Source organism: Marmota monax, unplaced genomic scaffold, assembly GCF_021218885.2.
Source record: "Marmota monax isolate L192 unplaced genomic scaffold, Marmota_monax_Labrador192_F-V1.1 WCK01_AAM20220418_F8-fsc00179, whole genome shotgun sequence".
In the NCBI taxonomy this organism is placed as follows: Eukaryota; Metazoa; Chordata; class Mammalia; order Rodentia; family Sciuridae; genus Marmota; species Marmota monax.
In genome coordinates, this window is record NW_026695200.1 from 473,657 (window position 1) to 491,270 (window position 17,614).

The 17,614-nt window shown below is 42.1% G+C and overlaps 1 protein-coding gene across 4 annotated transcripts in view; it reads left to right on the plus strand.

The window, feature by feature from the left end:
- Positions 1-6,692: 6,692 nt before the first annotated feature.
- The window catches only part of Cyfip1 (cytoplasmic FMR1 interacting protein 1), an 86,715-nt gene continuing 75,793 nt past the window's right edge, over positions 6,693-17,614 (plus strand). For 3 of the 4 annotated variants that reach the window (XM_046428782.2, XM_046428785.2, XM_058574073.1), the window contains exon 1: positions 6,693-6,825. The gene's annotated coding sequence lies outside the window, so the exon portion shown is untranslated. The remainder of the gene's footprint in view (positions 6,826-17,614) is intronic. The other variant, XM_046428783.2, reaches the window with a different exon arrangement.

Genomic DNA, 17,614 nt, shown 5'->3' on the forward strand with positions numbered 1-17,614 from the left:
TTTTAATATTTATTTTTTAGTTTTTAGGTGGATACAATATTTTTACTTTGTTTTTATGTGGTGCTGAGAATCGAACCCAGTGCCTCATGTATGCTAGGTGAGCGTGCTACCATTTGAGCCACATCCCTGGCCCCTCAAATGCTTTATTTTTAACTGTGGTAAAATACGCATAACATAAAATATACCATCTCAACCATTTTTAAGTATACAGTTCAATAGTGATAAGCACATTCATATTGCTGTGTGACAAATCTCTAGAACACTTTGGCAAAACTGAAACTCTATACTCATTACACAATAACTCTATTCTTCACTCCCAAGCCCTTGGAAATCACCATTCTTCTCTTTTCCTCTATGAATTTGACTGCTCTGACTTCCTTCTATCAGTGGAATCATAGAGTATATGGGATTTTTGGTGACTGGTTCATCTTGTTTAACAGCAAGTCATCAAGGTTCATTCATGTGGTAGCTTGTGTGAGAATTTTCTTCCTTTCAAAGGCTGAACACTATTCCATCGTATGTATAGATTACATTTTCTTTATTCATTTATCTGTCAAGAGACATTTGGGTTGCTTCCACATTTTAGCTGTCATGAATAATACTGCTGTGAACATGGGTGTACAAATATCTCTTCAAGATTCTGCTTTCAGTTTTTTCAAGTTTATATCCATTGGTTTTTTTACTCAACATTGTGTTTTGTTAAGCAGTTTTAAAATTTTGATCAATGTATCATTTTTTTCCTTACCTAATGGTGAGTACCTTTTCTGATTAAGATATCTGTGTCTATCTCCACTCCAAGACTGTGAAAATATTCTCTTATGTTTTCTTCTAGAATGTTTATATATACATTTTTTTTGGGGGGGTAGGGTACCAGGGATTGAATTCCCGGCACTCAACCACTGAGCCACATCCCCAGCCCTATTTTGTATTTTATTTAGAGACAGGGTCTCACTGAGTTATTTAGCACCTCATTCTTGCTGAGGCTGGCTTTGAACTCATGATCCTCCTGCCTCAGCCTCCTGAGCTGCTGGGATTACAGGTGTGTGCCACCATACCCAGCTAGAATCTTTATGTTTTTAGCTTTCAAATTTAGCTCTATAATCCATACCAAATTAACTGTTGTATATGGGGTAGAAGTTCAGGGTTTTTTTTTTAAATATTTATTTTTTTAGGTGTAGATGGACACAACACAATGCCTTTATTTTTATGTGGTGCTGAGGATCAAACCCAGGTCCCACCCGTGCTAGGCGAGTGCTCTACTGATGAGCCACAATCCCAGCCCTAAGAAGTTCAGTTTTTTAACACAGCTTTGCAGTTATTCCAGCATCATTAATTAAAAAAAAAAAAAAAAAAGGACTCTGCTTTTTCCATCAGTCAGCTTTTTGTTGATGCTGTGATCAAAATACCTGACACAAACAACTTTGAGGAGGAAAGGTTTATATTTGGATCATGCTTCTGGAGATTTCAGTCCGTGGTCAGCTTGCTCCATTGTTCTGGGTCTGAAGCGAGGCGGAATATCATGGCAGAAGGGGGTGAGAAATGCTGCTCAGCTCTTGGCACCAGGAAGTAGAGAGGGGAAGAAACAAAGGGGAGAGAGAGAAGGAGAGGGAGGAGGTGAGGAGGGAAGGAGAGAGAGAAAGAGAGGAGGAGAAGGGGTCAGGGACAAGATATAGTTCCCAAGGACATACTCCCAGGGACCTAATTCCCCTAACCACGCCCCACCTCTCCTCAGTCATCCATTCAAGTTATTAACCCATCCAATGGATTCATCCACTGACAGGTTGCAGACCTCAAGATCTAATCATTGTCTAAAAGTCCCACGTCTGGACACTGCTGCACTGACTTCAACACATGAGCTTTTGGGGGACATTCCAGACCCACCATGGAATTCCTTTTGCGTCTTTATTGCAAACTAATTGCCATGTGGAATGGATTTATTCTCACTATTCTGTGACATTGATTTGTGTCTCCTCATGCCAAAACTACTCTATTTTATTTACAGTGGCTTTGTAAAACGACTTTTGTTTTTTTATTTAAGGTTTGCTAGAATTCACCAGTGAAGCTACATAGGCTTGTGGTTTTTCCTTGTGAGAAGGTTTTAAGTTATATATTCTTTCTTTTTCTTTTCCAATATGAGACTGTTTAGACCCCCTGCCCCCGGACCTTCTGCATTAGGGATCCAGCACAGCCCCTTCTATTTTTTCTTGTGTCAGATTTGGGAAGTCATGTTTTTCAACAAACTTATCAATTTCCTCCAAGTCATTAAATATATTGCCATAAAATTTTTCATGCAATTCCCTTGTGGTCTCAGAGGTTGAACCCAGTGGTGTTTTCTTACTGAGATACATCCCCAGGGTCTCACTAAGTTGCAGAGGCTGGTCTTGAACTTGTGATCCTCCCGCCTCAGCCTCCTGTGCTCATGTTTTTCTAACTTTTTTGGGGGATAGAAGTTTAGAACATTAATTCAAACTATTCTTGTTTTCTGATATTTGCATTTGATATATAATAATATGTTCCTGTTAGTGACATCTCACAAATATGGGTGTTTTATTATTGTTGTTCTTTCATTTTACCATCTTTTCTAAATTTCATAGTTATTTCTTTTCTTTTCTTTGAGAAAAGTACCCAGAGACAAATACCAGTGTTTATTTTTTTATTCACAAAACACAATAAAAGTTGATTTTTTTAAATTCATGGGATATTTAGATTTTTTTTTTTTTTTTTTTGTATTAAGAATTGAACCCAGGGGTGGTTTACCACTGAATGCAATTACTTTCTCAGCCCTTTTCATTTATTTAGAGACAGTGTCTCATTAAGTTTCCAGTCTGGCCTCAAACTTTGAGGAGGAAAGGTTTATATTTGGATCATGCTTCTGGAGAAATGTTGGGATTCTAGGTGTGTGCTACTGTGCCCTGCTAGAAGTATAATGTTTAAATCTTTAATATTTGGGCATTCAAAGTTACCTTTTTATTATTCCTTTCTGGTGTAGTTTCATGGTGGTCATAGAAGGTTCTTTATGATATCAACCCTTTATATTGACTGAAACTTGTTTTACTTCCTAGCAATATAGTGTATTTCACAACTGTTATGTATGTTTGACAACTTAATGATTCCTTTTAGCAATAGCTGGAAGTTTTCAGTAGGATGTAAACATGTTTCATTTCATAGAATGTATTCTGTAGTGTTCTGTGGAAGTACCATTTAGGTCAAATATCTTAATTGCTTTTAAATTTTTCTTTACCTTTACTTATTTTTATGTCAGCCTGACCTATCAATTACTAATAGTGTGCATTTGCCTATTTCTTCTGTTAATTATATCAACTTTTCAAGTAGTTCAAAGTTTATCTGGTGTTTATACATACTAAATATTATTTTTTCTTAATGAATTGACTCATTTATCATGACCAAGTGTCCCTTTTGTCTCTGGTGTTGCTTATTTTTTTGGTACTGAGGATTGAACTGGGGGGCGGGGGGCTTAACCACTGAGCCACATGCCCACCCCTTTTTATTAATTTTTAATTTTTTCTCAGTCACAGGTACAATGTTTTTTATTTATTTTTAAATTAATTTTTTAAAATTTATATATGACAGTGGAATGCATTACAATTCTTATTACACATATTGAGCACAATTTTTCATATCTCTGGTTGTATACAAAATATATTCACACCAATTCATGTCTTTATACATGTACTTAGGGTAATGATATCCATCATCTTTCTTACCCCCTTGCCCTCTCCCTTCCCCTCCCACCCCTTTGCCCTGTCTAGAGTTCCTCTATTCCTTCCATGCTCCCTCTCCCAACCCCACTATGAATCAGCTTCCTTATATCAGAGAAAACATTTGGCATTTGGAGTTTTGGGATTCGCTAACTTCACTTAGCATTATATTTTCCAACTCCATTCATTTACATGCAAATGCCATGATTTTATTCTTTTATTGCTGAGTAAAATTCCATTGTGTATATATGCCACATTTTTTTAATCCATTAATCTATTGAGGGGCATCTAGGTTGGTTCCACAGTTTAGCTATTGTGAATTGTGCTGCTATAAACATTGATGTAGCTGTGTCCCTGTAGTACGCTGTTTTTAAGTCCCTTGGGTATAGACTGAGGAGTGAGATAGCTGGGTCAAATGGTGGTTCCATTCCCAATTTTCCAATCAATCTCCATACTGCTTTCCATATTGGCTGCACCAATTTGCAGTTCCACCAGCAGTGTATGAGTGTACCTGTTCCCCTCATCCTTGCCAACACTTGTTTTTGTCTTCATAATAGCTACCATTCTGACTGGAGTAGATGAAATCTTACAGTAGGTTTGATTTGCATTTCTCTAATTTCTAGAACATTTTTTCATATATTTGTTGGCTGATTGTGTATCATCTTCTGAGAGGTGTCTGTTCAGGTCCTTGGCCCATTTATTGATTGGGTTATTTGTTTTCTTGTTGCTTAGCTTTTTGAGTTTATCTGGAAAAATAAGAGACCCAGAATAGCTAAAACAATCCTTAGCAGGAAGAGTTTGTTTGTTTGTTTGTTTGTTTTTTTGGAGCAGATGGCATCACTGTACCAGACCTTAAACTATATTACAGAGCAATAGTAACAAAAAAGCATGGTATTGTCACCAAAACAAACTGGTAGATCAATGGTACAGAATAGAGGACACAGAAACTAACCCACAAAATTACAATTATCTTACATGACAAAGGCACCAAAAACATGCATTGGAGAAAAGACAGCCTCTTCAATAAATGGTGCTGGGAAAACTAGAAATCCATATTAACAAAATGAAATTTAATCCCTATCTCTCACCATGCACAAAACTCAACTCAAAATGGATCAAGGACCTAGGAATTAAACCAGAGACCCTGCATCTAATAGAAGAAAAAGTAGGCCCATCATGTGGGATTAGGCCCCAACTTCCTTAATAAGACTCCTTTGGCGCAAGAATTAAAATCAAGAATCAATAAATGGGATGGACTCAAACTAAAAAGTTCTTCTCAGCAAAAGAAACAATCTATGAGGTGAATAGAGAGGCTATATCTTGGGAAAAAATCTTTATCCCTCACACATCAAATAGAGCACTAATCTCTATGGTATAGAAAAAACACTTTTTATTTTTGGAGACAGGGTTTTACTGATTTGCTTAGAGCTTCACTAAATTGCTGAGGCTGGCTTTGAACTCATGATCCTCCTGCCTCAGGCTCCCTAGTCACTGGGATTACTGGTGTGCACAACCACACCTGGCTTTGGTGGTACACTTGATTGAAAGTCTACTGAGATATTAATCTAGCTGCTCTATCTTATGACTAGTGTATGCATGGTAGATCAATTTGCATCTTTTAACTTTAGCCTCTTTGTGTCCTTATATTTAAAACTTATGTCCCTTTTACACAACATATGTTTGGGGTTTGTTTTTATCCAATGTGACAATTTCTGCCTTTTAATCACAGTGTTTAATCCACTCACAATTAATGCAATTACTAGTATGGCTGGCTTTAAGTTTAACAGCTTGCTCTTTATTTCTATTTGTTCCATGTGTTTTATGCTCCTTTCCTGCCTTTTTCTGAATTGAGTATATTTTAGTATCCTATTTATCTCCTCTTTTGCATTTTCAGAGTGCCTCTTATTTTTTATTTCCTTAGGGATGACAATATTTTAAAATCACAAATTTGTGTTCCATCACTCCACCTACACTATAAAAAATCTTCAAAATTTAACTTTGAGGGTTAGCCCTGTTCAAGGATAAATAGTAATCTGCTGATTGGAAAATGTGTGGCCCAGCATTCAGACGGTCACCCATTTGTGGGAGGGGAAGGAACCTCCAAGAGCTTCTAGGTAAAGTGGAAGGATTCAACCGGTCAGGATTCAACCTTTTGTCTTGTCCAGAACAGAGCCGGTGAGTAATTCATCCTCTTGTGGCCGGACTCTAAAACGCCTGGTGCTCATCATATTGTTCTCCTTCAGAACTGGGGTGGGGAGTGAAGGGAGAGTGCTGTAGGAGGTTGTGGGTAGGGAGTTTGGGGCAATTTTTCTCCTGAGACTGTGACACGCTCACCCCAATCAGCTTTCCATAGGATATTTGTTACTTAACTGGCCTCTCTCAAAATTGCTTTTTGAAACTAGTTCAAGTCAGGCTTTCTTTTGTCAGCCATTCCCACAAGTCTGGGCAAGCAGATAGCTACGGGGGTTGTGCAAATGCGATCACTGCAGGGGCCCGATGGGGCCCTTTTCTCTTAGGTGGTCCTGGCAGCGAATACCTGCGGCAGGTGTGCTGGCCTTCTCTCTAGCAGTGTGCGCCCTGGCAGCTCATCCCACCCACCGCCTTGACCCTGGGCAGCGGAGACACGGCGCAGAACCTCGCTCCTTTTGCGCGCCGAGGAGAGGGCTCCCGAGGAGGAGCCTCCCGCCTGCTCCTCTCCCCACCCGCAAACAACCACGGTCCCGTGAAAGCTGAGGTCACCTAAGCCGGTAGGTGGCGGTCCGGGCTCTCACCCGGGAGAGCACCTCGGACGGCAGTCCGCGGGGAGCGCGGCAAGAAGCTCCAAAGACTCCTTCCCAGGTCGCATCCAGAGGGCTCCCGGGCGGCGGGGAACGCCCGGCCGCGAGGAGGGAGCGGACAGGGCCGCGGCCCGAGCGCGGAGGGAGGAGCGCCAGGAGGAAGGGGCCGAGCCGGGAGAGCACCCGCCCCGGGAGGAAGGGGAGGAGGCCGGGTGTTTCCTGGCGCATTCCCGGCCCGCCCAAGTGACTCACACGGGCAGGAAAACTCCCAGGGCCCGCCCGGGACCCCCGAGCCGCCGCCGCCGCCGCCACCGCCGCCTCGGACCCAGGTGAGGGTCGTCGCTGCGCCCGCCCCCACTCCGCGGCTTCGGTGGTGCCCGGGCCGCTCTCGGAACCCGGGCTGGGCTGGGCTGGTCTGGGCGCGGCGGGGCCGGGCAGGAGCCCCGAAGGCGGCCGGGGTGCGCGGCCTCCCCGGCAGCGCGGCCTCTCGGGATCGCCCGGCCTCCGGCCTCGCGTCTCCCGGTCCGCGCTCTCCAGCTCCTGAACTCCCGGTCCCGGGTCGCTCAAGACCCCCGATCGCGGGCTTCTGCACGCCGGCTTCTGCATTCCCTCCTGAATCCCCGCGTTCCAGAATCTCCGGGCCCCGGGGCCCCCAGTGCTTAAGTCCACAAATCACCCGTCCCCGCGCACCCTGGACTCCCCGCCCCAGCCTCCGAGTCTCCAAACCCCGGGCCCCGCGCCCCAGGATCTTGGATCGGGCGTCCCGGGCACGTGGCAGAGCTCCAATGGTGAAGGGACACATTGGTGTTTTGCATGTTATTGTTGGAAAGTAAGGAGCGGACTGATTGCTAATCGTGGGCTAAAGTCATGCCACCAGGCTTGAACCCGTTTTTGCTTTGTGCCACCCTCCGAGGAGAGGAGGGAGACTGTGGTCCAGCGAAACCATTCTCAGATTCTTGGAGAGATGAGTTTTGGGCTTTGTTAAGGAGACCGGTTTGTTACGTGGGCAGCGCTGCTCGGCACAGCCATGCTGAATTGTGTATTTTAAGCCTGAGATGCGTGCGCTTAATTTGCAGCACATTGTGGGTGTGAGGAAAGAGGGGGAGAGTGATTTGGAAGTGGGGTTTAAGGAGCGTTTTTAAACAGAGAGGAAGCATCCAGACGATGTCAACTCTGTGGTTAAGTGTGAATGGTATAGATAGCAATTGCTTATTAAACGCGGTATTGATGGATCTCCTCTGTGGAGAATGAGACTGTGGAATGTGTGTCTTCTACGAGTAGCGGATACTTACTGCTTTTCACATCGGACAGTGTTTTTCAGCGTCGTGAGTTCAATAGTATTTCCTGGCTGTCTTTTAATAAGATTCCTTAGTTAAGATCCGTGATTGAAGCTGCAGTGGTACCTGATACCTGGCTCAGATTGCTGTCCTTGATGATTTGGTGATTTTGCTGTGAAGCCCCATGAGTTCATCATCTGGAGGTTGCAGCAGGCTTACATTAAGGAGTGGTGTTGCCTGGATCAGTGAGGGTCCCACACCTGCCGTCCCTAAGCCCTGCAGGTTGCTAATGGATTTCCATGTCATGCCTAGATCCACAGGCACAGAGCTTGAAAGAACTAATTCCATTTTAGATAGATGTGAGCCATGACAGATACACATTGTTAAGAATTCAGTAGGAAGATTGTGCTAGTGGTGTAGGATTCCCTGTTACTTTCTTTCCCTAATGCATCCCAAGGGACTGAGGCAAACACTGGAGTTGTGGAGGACACATTTCCTGGTCAGTATGTATGTTCTCATGCTGATAAGTTGCTCAAAGAAACTAAACCACTCCCTGTGTTTTTGAGTATGTGCTTATTTTTAAATTTACATATGGCAGAATTCATGTTATGGTGTACAGTGAGTTTTACGAATGCATAGAGTTCTGTGATTGCCACTATAGTCAAGATGCAGAACCAGTTCCATCACTCCCAAAATATCCATCCAGGTGTCCCTTGTAGTCAGCCTCTCCCTGTCCTCAACTTCTGGCCATCACTGATCATTGCTATTTGCTTTTTCCAGGAGGTCATGTACAGTCTTTCAGTCTGCATTGTAGATTCAGCCCTATTCTAGTTTGTCCCTAAGGAGTAAAGATAGAAGGGTTCGAAAAGTGTAGTTCTAGGATGCATCTTGGAAGAGAGACTAATATGGTATTTTTAAGTGTTAAGGAAAATTGCAAACTCCAGCTCATTAAAAAATCTAAATAACATTACCTTACAACTTCATATCTCTCTCTCTCCCTCCCTCTCTCTCTCTCTGTATTCTCTCTCTCTCTCTCTCTCTCTCTCTCTCTCTCTCTCTGTATTTTTGGTAACAGTGAGATATCATGCATTTTCACTTAATGATGTTCAGTTATTTAAAGATTTTGGAAATCCTTAAATGTTGGTTGTTTTAGTCAGTTTTCTCATCACTGTGACCAAAATACCTGACAATAAGAACTTAGAAGAGGAAAAGTTTATTTGGGATTCATGGTTTCAGAGACCTCAGTCCATAGATGGCTAACTCCATGGCTCTGGGCCAAAGGTGAGGCTACTTCATGGAGGAAGGACCCAGAGGAGGAAAGCTGTTTACCTCATGGCAGCAAGAAAGCCGAAAAAGGGAGAGAGGGCGCAGGCAGGGAGGGACCCCAGGAAGAACGATCCTTCAAGGAGGTAGATCACCTCCTCTTGCCATGCCCCACCTGCTTACAGTTACTATCCAGTCAGTCCATTCAAACCAGGATGGGCCAACTAGGTTACACTGACCTGTAATCATAATCTAATCATTTTACATCTGAATAGTCCCAAATTAAGAGGAGCTTTTGGGGAGCACCTTATATCTATACCATAACTTTGGTATATATATATATATATATATATATATATATATATATACACACACACACTCTCTACACACAGATTTCCATTTAAAAATTTTTTTTATATTTATTTTTTATTTATAGGTGGACACAATATCTTTATTTTATATTTATGTGATGCTGAGAATCGAACCCAGTGCCCCACGCATGCCAGGCGAGCACTCTACCTCTGAGCCACAACCTCAGCCCTGAGATTTCCATTTTTAATGACAGTATATTATAGTCATGCATTGCTTACTGATGGGGATATGTTTTGATAAATGTATTGTTAGGCATTTCATCACTATGCAAAATCTTGGAGTGTAATTACCTAAAGTAGACAGCTACAGACATTAGTAGGTGATTCAATCTTAGGAGACCAAGATTACTGACTGAAATGTCACTGTGCAGCACGTGACTATATTCCATGGTGTAGATGTATTAAAATTTGTTTCATGTCTCTGTTAGTTGACACTATTATTTTTTACTATTTTTTCACCACTCTAATTGATGCTTATGTCTGTATCTTGGTGCACATACTCAAATTTGTGATTTTGAAGGTGAATTTGGGTTTCAGCAATAGCTAACATTTCTTGAGTACATCATATGTTACAAGCTTCATTCTAAGCCAGGGTTACTTTTCCTGTAAAGGTCCAGATCGTGAATTTTTAAGGCTTTGTGGGCCATCTGGTCTCTGTGGCAGCATCAAAGCAGCATGGACCACGTGTAATGAGTGGGTGTGGCAGTGTGCCAACAAAACTTATTTACAGAAAGAGGCAGTGGTCTGTAGTTTGCTGACTCATATTCTCAGTAGTTCATGTGCTAATTGTTCTCACAACACTCCAAAGCAGGTGCAATTATTATTCCCACTTTGTGGATAAAGAAGTGACACAGATGAGGTAGGAGCCAAAGGTTATATGCAGAGCCAGACTTTGAATTCACACTCCAAGTTTAAAAATTAGAAAAAAGTTGCCAAATACCATCCCCCAAATGTCAGGCCCTCAGGCACTGCTGATCTGCTCATTCGTGGTGGTTAGAAAGGGACATGCGTGCTTAGGGACCACTCTCAGCACCCCCATTGGGCACCTATCTGGATTCTGGCTTTTGATCTGCTTCACTAGCATCAGTGGGGCTCCAAGCAGACCATCTGGAGAAACAACAGAGACTTCTGGCAGGGGAGATCAAGTTAGGTCATGACAAGACCGCTTCTCTGTCTCCTATCAATGCCTGCTCCAACAGTAATCACTAAATCAGAGTCTATGAGGCCCTGGATGTGTTCTCCAGCACTGCAAAAGATAAAGCAAAAACACACCAAAAAACCAAAGTGGGGGAATCACCTACCTGACTTTTTCTTCCCACTATGACAAAGTATACAAAACATGAAATTAACATGAAAAACTCCAGTTTTTGTTGGAGTGTACATTTACATTGTTGTGCAACCATCAGTATTGTCTCTAGAATATTTTTCATCATCCTAAACTTAAACGCTGAACCCATTAAGTCATAACTTCCTTTTCTCCCACTTCCATTCTGTCTTGTGTCTCTCTATGAACTTGACTATTCCAAGTACTTCATGTAAGTAGAATAATGTAATATTTAAAAAAATTTCTACTTGTTTCTTTTACTATAATATTTTTTAAGTCTCATCATTTTGTAGCATGTTTGGAATGTCATTCCTTTTCAAGGCTGAAAAGCATTACATACCACATTTTGTTTCCTTGTTCATCTATCCATCCATGGACAGTTGGGCTGTTTCTACCTTTTAGTTTTTTGAATAGTGCTGCTATGAAAATTGTTGTTTGAGAGCCTGTTCTCCCTCACCAACCTTAATTTATTTATTTATTTTGTACGTAGCAGAAGTGGAATTGTTAGATCATGTGGTAATTCAATATTTAAATTTTTTTTTTTTTTTTTAAGGAACTGCTGTTCTGTTTTCCAGAGTGGCTTTACCATTTTACATTCCCGACAGTGCATAAGGGTTCTGATTTTGTTATATCCTTGCAAACACTTCTTGTTGGTTTTTCTTTTCTTTCTCTTTTAAATAAAAGCCATCCTAGTGAGGATGAAGTGATATCCAGTTTGGGTTTTGATAGTTTAGTGATATTCAGCATTTTTTTCTGAGTTTATTGGCCTCTTGTGCATTTTCAATGTCTATTTAAGTCTTTTGCTCATTTTTAAATTGAGTTGATTGTTTTTATTGTTGAATTTTAGGACTTATTAAAATGTACCGATGATTTGAAAATATTTTTTTGCCCATTGTGGGGGTTATCTATTCACACTTTTGTTTTTGTTGTTGAGCCCAAGGACATTCTGCTACTGACCTACAACCCAGGCCCTTTTGGTTCATTTCTTATTTTGAAACAGGTCCTGCTAAGTTGTCAATGCTGGCCTCAAGCTTGTGATCTTCTTGCTTTAGTCTCTCAAGTAACTGGGATTACAGGTGTGTCCCACCATATCCAGCTCTTAATACTGCCCGGGATGGTCAAAAATTTTTGATTTAGTCTGCTTTACTGTTTTTTTCTTCTTCTTCTTCTTCTTTTGTAACCAGTACTTTTGGGATCATATCCAAGAAATCATTACTAAATCCAATGTCATGAAGCTTTTCTCCTGTATTTTCTTCTTGAGAGAAGTATAGTTTTAGTAATTATGTTTAAGTATTGATGTGTTTTGAGTTTACTGGTTTTTGAGGGTGTATGTGCTAGGGATGGAACCCAGGGCCTGGCACATGCCAAGGTCTCCCACAGAGCTACCTCCTTAGTCAAGTTAACTTTGTAAGTAGTGTAAGGAAATGGCCCAACTTGATTGTTTCGTGTGTAGATGTCTAGTTTCCCATCTTATTTATCTTATTTTTTATTGTGAGACATTGTCTCACTAAGTTGCGCAGGTTGTCCATGAACTTGGGATCCTATTGCCTAGGGTTACAGGTGGCTCTGCCACCATGTTGACCTATCATTTGTTTTTGCTTTTGCAGTGTGGGAGCTCAACTCATGGCTTCATACTCGGTAGGCAAGTGCTCTGCCACTGAGCCACAACTGCAACCACTTTCCAGTGGTATTTGTTGAAAAGACTGTCCTTTCTCCAATTGAATGGTCTTGATGCTGTTGTTAGAAATCATTTGCCCTTATGTGAAAGGATGCATTTCTGGGTACTCTTCTCTTTTGTTGGTCAGTTTGTTCATCTTTGTAATCTTTCACCTCTTGGTTAAATGTATTAAATTTTCTTTTTGATGTTTTAGTAAATGGAATTGTTAGTTTCCACTTTAGATTGTTCATTGCCAAGCTATAATAAATCCTCATTTTAATGTGTTGCTTTTGAGTCTTGCAACTTTGATGGATTCTTTTATTGGCTCTAACAGTGTTTCTGTGCAATCCAGGATTTCCTACATATAAAATCACGTCCTGGGGCTGTGGTTGTGGCTTAGTGGTAGAAAGCTTGCCTAACATGTGTGAGGCACTGGGTTTGATCCCTGGAGCCACATGAAAATAGAAACAAACAAAATAAAGGTATTGTGTCCATCTACAACTAATAAAATAAAATAAAATCATGTCTGTCATCTGCAATTTCATGTGTTATGAGGCTATCTTGTTAGATGCATATGTATTTGTATTGTTATGTGACACTGATGGAGAGACCCTTTTATCATGTTTCTAGTAATATTTGTCTTCAAGTCTATTTTGTCTAGTATTTGTCTGATGTTAGTATAATCATTTCTGTTCTTTTTTGTCTTCTCTTTTCATGGCGTACTTTTCCCATTCTTTTAGTTTCACCTCACTTGTGTCTTTGAATTGAAAGTGTGTTTCTCCTGGGTAGCATATAGTTGGTACACGTTTTTAATCCATTCTGTATGTCTCAGCCTTCTGATTTGAGTGACTTGTTTTATTTCCATTTAATGTAAGTAGTTATGTGGTAGGATTTACATTGCCATTTTATTCTGTTTATGTCTTATCTGGAGAACTGATGGTCACAAGTGGGACACCTAATCACAGCATGTCTGGCCTGATTTCAGGTTATTAAGAGGATTCCAGAGCATTTCAAGAACAAGATTTGCATTTATATATATTTTATATTAAAGGCCTCTCAAAACATGGTCTCAAAGAAATATGGATTTTTTTTTTAAAACCCCTGTGGTGGTTTTGAGCCTGGTGTGCATTTGTGTTGTTCAGCAGAAGCTCCATGTTCATTTTCCTGGTTGCTCCCTCTCCAGCTTTATCTTGACTGCCTCTTCATGTGTAGCTGTGAGAACAGAAATGGTGGGCATTGATCTGTGGCTTCCAGCTTTTTTAGTTGTGAATAGAATAGATAGGCAGTCATAGCAACTGTGACCTTGAAACCAGAATATTTGTGATTCTTATTTGTACCTCAGGTCTCTCTAGCCAAACTTGTCATGCCCTGTTCTTTGCTTTGAGCCTGTGTGGTCTCCCCTTTTGCTCATGTTTCCCTGAGCAGAACAGTGGGGTGTGTTGATTTCTCCTTGAAGAAAGGCAGAAGGAGGCAGGCTTTGGTCTGAAGAATCAGAGAGCCCCAAGTCAGATGTGGTAGGAGGATCTGTGTTGTACTTGAATCCCTGTCTAATGCTTGACTTACTCAGATTGTTCCTTTTTTTTTTTTTTTCTGCACTGGGGATGGAATTAGGGGCCTTATGCATGCTAGGCAAGTGCTCTACTACTGAGCTACATCCCCAACCACAAGCTGTTCCAAAGAGTTGTTTTTTGTTCCCACAAACCCTGCCTAGAAGGACCAGTCTCCACAAAAGCAATAATCTTTAAAGCAATCTTTAAAGCAACTTGTTCTTGAGAATTCACAGGTTGTAGAGAATTAGCTTTGTTCCTGTCCTGCAGACCACACTGAAAGGTTTTGAACAAGTTGTGTTTTCTTGCTTTCTTTGGTGTTAGAGGCATGGGAGTGGTAGGGGGTGGTGATTAGTCAGGGTTCTCCAGAGAAACAGAATCAGTAGGGGAAATATATAATATATACCCATATATAGAGATACAGATAGATATATGTATATGGTATATATGTATAAACATACACACACACACACACACAGGCGAGGGGAGGGAGACGGAGATTTATTTTAAGGAATTGACTCATAGTTGTGGAGGCCTGAAAGTCCACGTTTTTTCAGGGCAGAGCAACATGCTAGAGCCTCAGGGAAGAGTTGATGTAGCTCTAGTCCATAGGCTGCTTGGAGGCAAAATTCCCTTTTTCTTTGGGGAACCTCAGTCTTTTTTCACTTAAACCCTTCAGCTCATTGGATGAGACCCTCCTGAGTTATGGAGGTTAATCTGCTTTACCCAGAGTCTACTAATTTAAGTGTTGACTCATCTAAAAACTACCTTTCATAACGACATCTAAATGGAGTTTGGCCCCAAACCAGATGTTGTTAAAAAACAACAACAACAAAACCCCCGAGGTACTGTGAACTTGACCCAAGTTGGCACATGGCCATCACAGGGAATAATTTTTAGTTTATATTTTAATAATTTGCATTTTAGAGAATTGCCTCCTCCTTCAGAATTTGACTGAGTGCTTATTGCATTGGGGATGCAGAGGGTGAAAGAGGGGGTGGTCTTTGCTCTCTGGGAGCCAGCTGATCAAGAGCCTACACTACCAGATTCCCTCCACCAGGAATAGGAAATACATCCTGGTCACAGATGCTGCTGTAATACCTTGCACACAAATTGTGAGAAGTTGTAAACCTTCTCTCATTTATACCTGGCCCCACGTCCATCAGAAGTGAACAGAGCTGGCTGGGTTGGATCCCCTTCAGGGTGCCACATGGCCAAGGTCTGTGGATGTGACTTTCTGCCCTGTACTTTTTTGGGGGGTGGGGTGGAGTATGGTACTGGGGCTTGAACTCAGGGACACTGAACCACTGAGCCACATCCCCAGCCCTGTTTTGTGTTTTATTTATAGACAGGGTCTCACTGAGTTGCTTTTTGCTGAGGCTGACTTTGAACTTGTGAACCACCTATCTCAGCCTCCCGAGCCTCTGGGATTCCAGGCGTGTGCCACTGCACCTGGCTCTGCCCTACATTTGTATGCCACCCTGGCAGGGCATTGTGTGTAAAGAGTCTGCTTTGTACTACTTAATATTTCATTTATACATTTCAGGCTTACCTCACAGGTGGAGTGGAATGGGTTCTGATCCTATGAAGGGCATTTGAGAAGCTTTGGGAGTTCTTGGGTTATTGTGATTTTGTCCCAGGTCCAGGCAGGAGGCATTATGGCCTCTGGGCTGGGGCTCAGCCCAAACCAGAAGGCCAGGGAGGTGTGAGCATAGGGCCCACAGCCCTGTGTGTTTTCTCTGCACGATGAACTTGAAGGGCTCAGAAGCCCTGGTTCTTTCTTTTTACATGTCAGATGCATTCCTGGAGAGCTGGCCAAGATTGCATATTAGGAGGAATGCTTGGACTCTGTGTGCTTCAGGAGCTTGGTGGCTTTGTTTAGAGGATGGGCTATACTCCTGCATACAGCCTCTGACGCTTTGATTGGGGATTACCCTAGCTGCAGGAGGATATGCAGATCTAGACCAAGTCCTCAGTCCATGCCCCTCAGCAGCAGGGCTCAGCCGGGGTCCCTCAGGCAGTCTTTACTTGTGGTTAGAATTCTTCATGCTTTGGACACTGTAGCCTCAGCTGAGTAGCTTCTGTCACATCTGCTAACAGCCCCTGGAAAGGGACTCTGGGGAGCACAGTCCTTGTCCTGGGTTCCTGACACATGTCAGAATTGGTATTCCCAAGCACCTCAGGTTGCTTGGAAAAGCTTAAATAAATTATATAAACTTATTCATTTTTTTTTATCCTTTCATCCTTTCTCAGCCTTTTTATTGACTCTGGCACCAAATAAAAACAAAAACACCTGGCCTGACACTTAACCCCAGGCATTCAGGAGGTTAAGGCAGGAGGATCCAAGTTTGAGGGCAGCCTCAGCAACTTAGTGAGACCTTGTCTCAAAATCAAAAATAAAAAAGAGCTGGGGATGTAGCTCAGTGGCAGTGTGTCCTGGGTTCAATCTCTAGTCCCCAAAAATAAATAAACAAAATCCCTAAACAGCAAGAAAGCAGTGAGGGTGATTTTGGGGAGTATATATTTCCTACCTTGGTCATTTCCTGTCTTCCACTCCTCCATCCCTAAAGCTTCTCTGAGCATGTCTCTGTTCTTTAGCCACATAAAGGGCACCTTTGTCCAGCCTGCTGGGTGTATCATAAGGTGCAGTGGAGAACAAGGATCTATACATCAGAGGTAGGTGACAACATAGGCAGCTGCATTTGTCTGTCGGTGACCTTGGACTTGTGTTAATCAGCCCTCCCGAGGCCTGCACACCAAGAGGGAGGTTCTTGATTAGCTACATGACAGCACATGCAGATTCTTAGAAGTCTTCATTGCCTTACCATGGTCCTGCCAATGGTCTGGGCTGCGGTACTGATATGCTCCTTTGTCCCCAGCAGGTCTGTAGGTTTGTTAGGGAGGCCTTTCACCTGAGCTTATAGATGATGTCTTCTCCCTGGGTCTTTAGCATTGTTTTCCCTCTACATGTTTGTTCCCTAATCTTCAATTGTCTTTGATTAGAGCCCACTCTGACAGCCTCATTTTAACTTGATCACCTCTGTGGAGACCCTGTCTCTAAATATGGCACATTCTTAGGTACAAAGGGTTAGGGCTTCAACAAATGAATTTGGGTGTAGGGGACTACAGTTCAGCCCTTAAAAAGTTATTTAATTAAAACTTGGTCTTATCATTTTCACTTTTTGATTTGCCAGAAGCTTTCTTCCCAGGAATGTAGTATGTTAGTCTGTTTTCTGTTGCTATAACGAAATACCCAAGGCTTGGTAATTTTTAAAGGAAAGAGATTTATTTAACTAAAGCTAACTTCTACTTGGCTTTAATGAGGGCCTCATGGCAATGGAATCACAATGGTGGAAGACAAGAAGACAGGGCACAGAGAGACCAGTCTTGCTTTCTAGAACAACTTTCTCAGGATTCACATGAGAACTACCTAATCCTCTCTCCAGGTGATATTCCAATGACTTGCTCACCTCCTACTAGGATCCCCTTTGTGAAGTCTCCACCACCCCTTAATATCACTAAGCCGAAGACCAGGCATGTAACACATGAACTGTTGGGAAACAAACCTTGTCCAAACTGTAGCATGGGGCTCTGGGCACGTGGGCATTTTCCGGGCTGGTATGTGGTTGGAGAGGTGTGTTTCACCCAGCAGTGGGTGGGTCACAATGGTGAGTCACAT